This window comes from Petaurus breviceps, unplaced genomic scaffold (genome assembly GCF_028583685.1).
Source record: "Petaurus breviceps papuanus isolate PSGF00001 unplaced genomic scaffold, PetGlider_PUasm1.0 81, whole genome shotgun sequence".
In the NCBI taxonomy this organism is placed as follows: domain Eukaryota; kingdom Metazoa; phylum Chordata; class Mammalia; order Diprotodontia; family Petauridae; genus Petaurus; species Petaurus breviceps.
In genome coordinates, this window is record NW_027186546.1 from 4472720 (window position 1) to 4480917 (window position 8198).

The 8198-nt window shown below is 35.7% G+C and overlaps 1 protein-coding gene across 1 annotated transcript in view; it reads right to left on the minus strand.

The window, feature by feature from the left end:
• LMNTD1 (lamin tail domain containing 1) overlaps positions 1-5673 on the minus strand; it is a 102879-nt gene extending 97206 nt beyond the window's left edge. The window contains exon 1 of the mRNA XM_069106814.1: positions 5639-5673. The gene's annotated coding sequence lies outside the window, so the exon portion shown is untranslated. The remainder of the gene's footprint in view (positions 1-5638) is intronic.
• Between the last annotated feature and the right edge of the window lie 2525 nt (positions 5674-8198).

Sequence of the window (8198 nt, forward strand, 5' to 3'; positions counted from 1 at the left end):
AGAGAGACAGAGAGACAGAGAGACAGAGAGAGACTGGATCTCAAGTCAAAGGATATGAGTGTGAATCCTGGATGTGCTACCTATTACTAGGGTGATGTTAGGAAAGTCATGTAACCTTACAGAACCTCATTTTCCTCATCTATAAAATGGGGGTGGGGTGGGGTATTGTATTAGAAAAACTCTAAGGTCCCATCCAGCTCTAAATCTATTAATACTATGAAGAAAAGTTGTAATTTTAAAGGCTGTTTGGTCCCTGAGATGTTTTTAGAGCCCTACCTCCCTTCTGCAACTTTCCATTTGTTAATTATTTATTAAGCATAAATAGAAAATATCATTTATAAGGAAGGGATATGGGCAACAATACCTCCTACATAGCCTACCTATTCTGCCTTTATTCTATCAAATGGAGAACTAGGATAACATAATCCTCTCAGCCTGGGTCTTGAACTTCTAAAGGTTAGTTCTATTGGTTTGGGGTTTGTTTTTCTTGAAATTAATTTCAATTAAGCAGATTTTAAAGTATCATAAGTCTAGAGCTAAATGGGACCTCATAAATGTTTCAGTCCAACCCCTTCACCTCCAGTGAGCTTAAGTGATTTCCCCAAAGTCCCACAGGTACTAATTATCCCTACAGAAATTATCTACCACTATGAGTACAGGTGCTAAAACACTTCTGGGATGAACCATCACCAAGACCTGAAGGTAGTATGCCTAAAGCCCTAGTCTTTCAAACTCCAGTAGCATGAATGCACTATACTAAAAGGGTGATACATTCATGTAGTTTTTAAAAAATGATTTAAATATCATGGTAAGTGGTGTACTTTAATGGGAGTCTTGGTGTGATAATTGGGCCCATTTTTTCTATTTTGAACTGCTGAAATAAAAGCATTTAGTAGAGTCTTTCAAAATTTAATAAAGTAAGGATGAATGACGTATTCTAACCTCAATTTTTTCAGAAGGAAGTACTTCATATGCAGCCTGATGCACAGAGAATTCAATGATCCCAAGGTCAAAAGGCATCCAGAATAACAACAGTGGCTTCTCTGCTTTCTGCCTCTTGTCAAAAATATATACCACACTTTTATCTCTTTATCACCCTTACTGTTTTCTATGAGTTTTTTCTTAAACAACTCTAGCATTTTATTACATTTCCACACTTTGTGTTCCAATCACTCAATGTTAACTCACACTTTAAACTTATTTCCTAGAACTCGCAGACTAACTGAATTTTATAAATAGTTTTGCTAGAGATGTTTCTTTATGTCTCAACCTTTTCATTCATAAAATGATGTCTAAAACATGTTTATTTATATTCCTTGGCAGCCAGATCTAGCACCTGTCCCTACAATTCATTTCTGCAAAGATTAAAGGTTAAAGTCATTAAAGTTAATCACTCTGAATCCCTTAGTAAGGAGAAGAGTATGGCCATTACACAATCCAATAGTCCCTGTTGCAATTACTTGGTGGACTTGTAGATGTATTGCCATTATCTGGAGAATTTAGGACCAAACTTATTAGGCATTTATAGATTTTTGTTCTGCCATTTATAGCTTTAAAACTAACCAAAGTGTTCGTTTACTGAGCATCCTCTCTGTGGATGGTAAATCATTTTCTCCTATACTAATAAAATCTATCTCCCAAAGTAAAAGTACAGGAGTGAGTTGGACATGTCAAGAAATTTTAATTCATTCAATAAACACTTACTAAGCACCTATTATGCCCAATATACTATGCTCCTTTGCCTTTAAGGAGCTTATAAATTTTAGGAGGAGGTGCTAAAACATATGCAAATAACTTTCAATCAAATCAGACTGTGATAAATAGATGAGAAAATAATGAACAATATATGTTAAATACAGAGGGGGGAAATATTACAACTTGAGAGAATCTAAAAGGCCCCATGGAGGAGGTCATATTTTAATTGGTATTTAATAGGAAGGATGCTAATGCTAAGAGTTGGGGTGGGGGAGAGGGCCGGGGAAGGCAGCACAGTTTGAGTAAAGACTCAGAAGTAGGAAAGTATATTGAAAGGGACAAGTGGTTCCTTTCAGAAAGAGCAAAGAATACACGGGAAATTAGAGATAGTTCTGGTGAGTCAGGACCAAGTGATAAACAGTCTTGAATGTCAGGCCAAGGCATTTCTCTCTATAGAGCTGGAAGGGACTTCAGTGGTCATAAAAGTCTAATGCATTCTTTTGATAGATGGGAAAACTGAGGCTGAGAGAAGTATGACTTGCCCAAAGGCATAAATGGCGTAAAAAGGTCCTCTGACTCTTTAAGTACATACTGTGTTCTTTCTACTAAACCAGCTATTGAAGACATTTTTTCTTTTTTTTTTCTTTTCTTTTTGGAGGGCAATTGGGGTTAAGCGACTTGCCCAAGGTCACATGGCTAGCTTTTTGTGTTAAGTGTCTGAGGTCGGATTTGAACTCAGGTCCTCCTGACTCCAGCGCAGGTGCTTTATTCACTGTGCCACCTAGCCACCCCTATTGAAGACTTTTTAGCAGGGGCATGACATGATCAAACGTGTGCATTAGGATGATGGACTGGAGGAAGGATAAACTGGAGGTAACATTCTACCATTTAGAAAACTAGTTCAATAGTTCAAGTGAGAGGTCCTAAGAACTTAGGGCTATGATAATGGAAGTGATAATGCTGTTACAGCATGTTACTCAGTATAATAGACTATAAAGGAAAATAATGTAGAGTTAGATATTTCTATTTCGGGCCCTGACATTTTCACTCTAAAATGGAGATTGTCGGTGAGGAGGACTGATTACAAAAAATAGTGGGTTTACACCTGCCACCCTTGACAGTATTCACTAATTTTTGAGAAATCATTTCTTTTAATCTCTTTTCAAAATGGTTCATTGGAGGAAGGGGATATGTTATATTTCGAAGAAAGAGTCTTTATACTCATATTTTATTTTTAAGAATTATAAACACAATCTGTATTTATCTACTTTTGTTAAGACAATAATCTGCAAACACTTAATTCACCAAATACAGGTTGTGAGAGTTTCTGCCCTTTGTTGTAATTTCTTCACTTTTGATTTCTATGGAGTAGGTGGCATATAAAATAAATTTTGATGAGAGGGAAGTGGGCAAGTTATGAGGAGGGAGAGAATATGCTGATGAAAGTCTTTATTCTATTAGAGAAGAGGATGAAGTCACAGGTGTGAGATGGATGAAGAAAAATATGACCGAAAGCTTGCTCAGAGAAATAAAGGTAAATGCCCAAAGATGGAAGATTGGCTAAACAAGTTATGGTACATAAATGCAAGGAAATATTGCTATGCCTTAGGAAACAATAACCACAATGGAACACAGAGAAGCATGGGAAGACCTATATGAACTGATAAAAAATAGAGTAAGCAGAATTAGGAAAACAATACACACAATGACCACAACAATGTAAATGAAAAGAATGAAAAAAAACCCAAATGAAAATGAATGCTACAAATCATAATGATCAAGCTTGACTTCAAAAAAGACATATGAGAAAGTAATCTACCTCACTTCTTAGCAAAAGGGGGGGGCACTGTATGATGTCAGACTTTAAAAATCTTAGTTTTGCTAAATTTTTTTCCCTCTCTTTAAATTTTTTTCATATAAAGGAGAGTTCTCTGGGAGGGGATGGAGAGAGAATATCTTGGGATATATAGGTGAGATAAAAAACAAGATATCTATAAAATGTTTTTAATAAAGAAAATAAAGTTGAAATAGTACTGATTTATGGGAGTAGAAATCCAAACTGAGAACAAATAAAGATGTGCTTTAAGTCAATAATTAAAAGCTTATATTTAACACAGAGGAAAATAGGCAGTTACAGTCTTTGTAAGGAAAATGTCATGTTCAGCACAGTACAATTTGGTTTTAAACATTAAGAAAAACATCTAAGAGTTCAAATGTTTCCTTGAATATCTTCAGAGTTCTATACTGGACTAGAAGTCCCCAGATACCTCTAATATAGAAGTTTATAATTTTCTGTTCTCACTCTCATACCCTCTTGACTCACAAAACCAGGGGGAAATTTTGGCATACTTTTTATTCATGACGGCCAATTCCAGACTGTCTTTTTGGTGCGCCTTTGAAGTTCATGCAGTCTGCTTAAACCACCCTTATCCCACTGCTCTTAGTGATTCATTATCTGCCAACCCCTGTAACCTTCCTCACTAAGCTCCTGGACCTGAATCACGGAAATCTTTTCTACCTTATGCCTTGCTGTCATCTTTGGGCTTTCAATATCCATACTGATATACTTTTACACCCTGACCTCACAGTTCCTAAACATTCAATTCTATACAATAACTTCCATTCTACTCCAGTCACCCACTGGGACAGCCATACCTGAGACCTCATTATTAGTCAGTGCTGCTACACCTAAAAGATCTTAAAGGGTAATTTCCTTAAAAAACAAATAAAAACCAACCACAATATGGAGATAATCAGGTGAACCTTGATCTGCTGAATGAGGGACACCTCCAGTGGAGCTGAGCATGCATATTATCTCTGTGGGGATTTCCATGTGCTTATAACTCAGTGCCCAAGGACTTGTCCTTTAGAATAGCGCTATAATTCTTTATTGTCACCCCCAGTCTTGATGAGGGGCAGCTTCCAAAGGGCCTGGTAACTAAGTCAAGAAGACCTGCCCACTCAGTGGCCTATAAGGAGTAAGGAGAGATTACTAACCAAAACTGAGGACATTTTCACAAATCAACAAGTTAATTCAATAGGGTCACAGATATTTAAGTTGAGTGCAGTCAAACAATGGTTAATCAAGGGGAACTACCTGATCCAATGGACTAAGGCACTTTCCTTGGTTGTATGTATAGGAGATCGCCTGCTCAATCTATAAAAAGCTGACCTTACAAAACAGAGGCCTTTTAGTGCCATATGTGTGTATGTGTGTGTATATGTATATATGTATGTGTGTACTCACACACATATAGATGTATATTTGATATGTCACCTGTGTTATATAAATTTTTCAATTTTTATAAATCCCACAAACCCTTTCCTCTTTCATCCATATCAAGATAAGCCAAAGGCAACATATTTCCCTATAAGACTCTTTGCCACTCAAGATATTTTTAAAAGAGTATAAACTGTTCCACACCCTAACAGTGATATACCAATTTATGAGTAGGTCTAAAGAAGAGAATAGATACAAAAACAGGAGTTAGGCAGAATGGTTTAAAAATGATGCTAGTTAAAGGAGATAATACTGAGTGAATTCGTATTGACAAGTATATGGAAGGTAATCACCTCATCTGTTACAGAGTGAGTGGAAAAAATGTGACTTAATTATAGTGAGAAGAGATTTATATGAAGATTTATAAACTCCCAGGAATGAAATACTGAGAAATGTTGTAGAACTTTTCTCCCTAGACATTTTTAATAATAGGATAAGCAACCAGATGTTTGGGATAGTTTAGTCTTGACAGTTATACCAACGATCCTTTCCAACTCCATGATTACATGTAATGAATACTGTCTCAAAATGTCCTCTTAATTGAGAGCTTACTCTTTGCTGGTCTGTTCCTATATAGACCATTCACCTTTCTCTAACCTTTTATAGCAGTGGGATTATAATATACACACACCCAAGATTTCTGATTACAATTCAAATACTTACCCCTTAACAGGTAATGTCTAGGTCCTTTGGAAGACTGTAAGTAAAGACAAACAAACAACTTTTAAACAAAGCTGTTTGAATCTGGCTTTTACAAATATTAAGTTATGAAACGCACCTGGAAAACACTGCCTTTGGCAGACTCACATATAAGTAATGTGACAAGCAGTCCAAGAAGTTTTCAGGAGAAATATAAAAACAATAGGTTCTTGGGATACCAGATATCTATTACAAAAGGTTATTAACTATTAAGAATGAACTAGAAAGTAAAAAGATAATGAGATAGTAATCAGTTAAATTCAGGCAACTAGAAGGTAAAAGAAAAAACAATTATGATTTTTGAGTAGTTCACATTAAATATAAATAAGAAATAATCTATACGCAGTGAGTAAAGCGCCAGCCCCAGAGTCAGGAGGACCCTAGTTCGGTTCAGGCCTCAGACACTTAACACCCACACAAAAAAACTAGCCGTATAATCTCGGGCAAGTTCCTTAACCCTAATTGCCCTCCAAAAAGGCAAAAAAAAACCCCCAACCAATCTATAGCTCCTTGTTATTTGTGAACCAAAATCCAAATTACAAACCCTAACAAATCTTTGTAAATTAAAGAATACTTTGGCACAAGGCCTTCCTTTCTTGACCTTTTTGCTGAATGAGCTCAATCAACATTTAGTTGCCCTAGTACGACTATGGTCTCTTGGTGGATATGGACATGAATATAAATAAGAATATGAATATCCTCAGTGGACTTAAAATTTATTAGGAGAGAAAAGATATATACATAGCATGGTATAAGGAAAAGCCTCCCTGACCCTAAATACTTTCCCCACTGGTACCTTAAATTCTTCTGTTAACAATTCACTCCTTCATGTTAAGCTCTGCACTCTTCCTGAGGTACCTGCTTTTAAAAAGCAAGGGAAGAGGATAAAACAATGAGACCCAATCAGCTTGGTGTAACTTATAGATCTTGTCTCTGATAGGTAGAACCCAAGGGAGAAGCATGATAACACTGAGTAGCTGAAAGGAGAAAAAAAGAGGAACTTTTTACCTAGGCCTTATGCTTTATACTACTATTTAACTCAAGTAGTATTCATTTGTTAAAATTGAAAATTAATTCTAACATTAATTCTTAATAAGGACCACAGGTTCATAGAATCATAAATTTACAGATTTAGGGCTGAAAGAGATCTCAGGAGCCATCTAGTCCAACTCCACCATTTTAAAGAGAAGGAAATCAAGGTCTAGGGAAACTCAGCAACTTGCCAAAGGTCACCAGATAGTAAGCATCAGAGGCAGAATTAGAATCCATAGTCAGTGCTCTTTCCATTGTACCATGCTATAACCAAAAAAAGTTAGAGAATCTTACACCGGAAGACTTATAACATATAGGTTAGAACCTCAACCAACTCTGAAATTTACAGTTGCATTTTAAAAACACTATAATAAGTATTTATACCACAATGCATATGGTTTATGATTTGACTCTACTTTTGGTACACTCACTTAAATTCTTGCTGTAGTGTGCTATCCAAACCTTCACTACAGATTATTACAATTCTCTTCCTCTAGAGCTGGGATATGAGGAAATTATGCTCACCCAAGTATAATCTTATAGTGCAAGATAGGGTAATAAAATAGTAACAATAGACATTTATGTAGTGCTTTATAATATCTTGTATCATTTAACCTTTTGTGAGGTAGAGGCTGCAGTTATGACCAGTTTACAGGTAAAGAAATTAACATAAGGAAACTTTAGAGAGGGTATCACACAATTAAAAAGTGGCAAGATTTGGAGCCCAAGTTTTTTTTACTTAAACCTAGCTAAGCTTTCTTTTCATTACACCATAATACAGGGATGTCCATCATGGTTCACCATACAATGTGGTAAAAAATTATTTCAGCATACACATAAAAAGATATCCTATTACAAATTAACTGTGAAATCAGACACCATTTGAATATGTTTATATATTTTCTGTTCTTATTTTTAAGGCATATGAAAAAATTCTTTTTATTACATCATCTTTTCCCCCATTTCTATGAAGGACGGTGATAACAGTGCGGAATAACATCTGGGTTCAATTTTTAATTGTTCAAATGCTTATTTATAAGAGTTCATATAACCTTGTTTAACTGTTGATTACCCTGCTCTGAGTCATACTTACTAGCAGACCTGATTTTCCTTCATTGGTGAAAACCTAAAATCTTATTCATACAGTTGTGTGGCTGTCACATTCTGTTTTAGTTCTTTCTGTCCATTAGCATCTCTCTATGGAAGAATATTAATTTTCACATATGTTTGTCTCCATCACTATCTTTTTTTTAATGGAGAACATTGGGGAAATCCTACAGGTTTGGGAAACTGAAGAATTTCCATCTTTTAAGTCCTTTAGCACTCGATGGTACATCATAAATGAAATTACAGTAGACCCCAATTCATCCACAATTTTTGGTTATAAAGATTTGCCTGAGGTCAGATATGTGAAGTGACTTTACTGTGGTCAAAAACCTAAGCATTTCAGATGGAACTGGATCCTAGGTCTTCCTGATAGCAGGTCAAACAC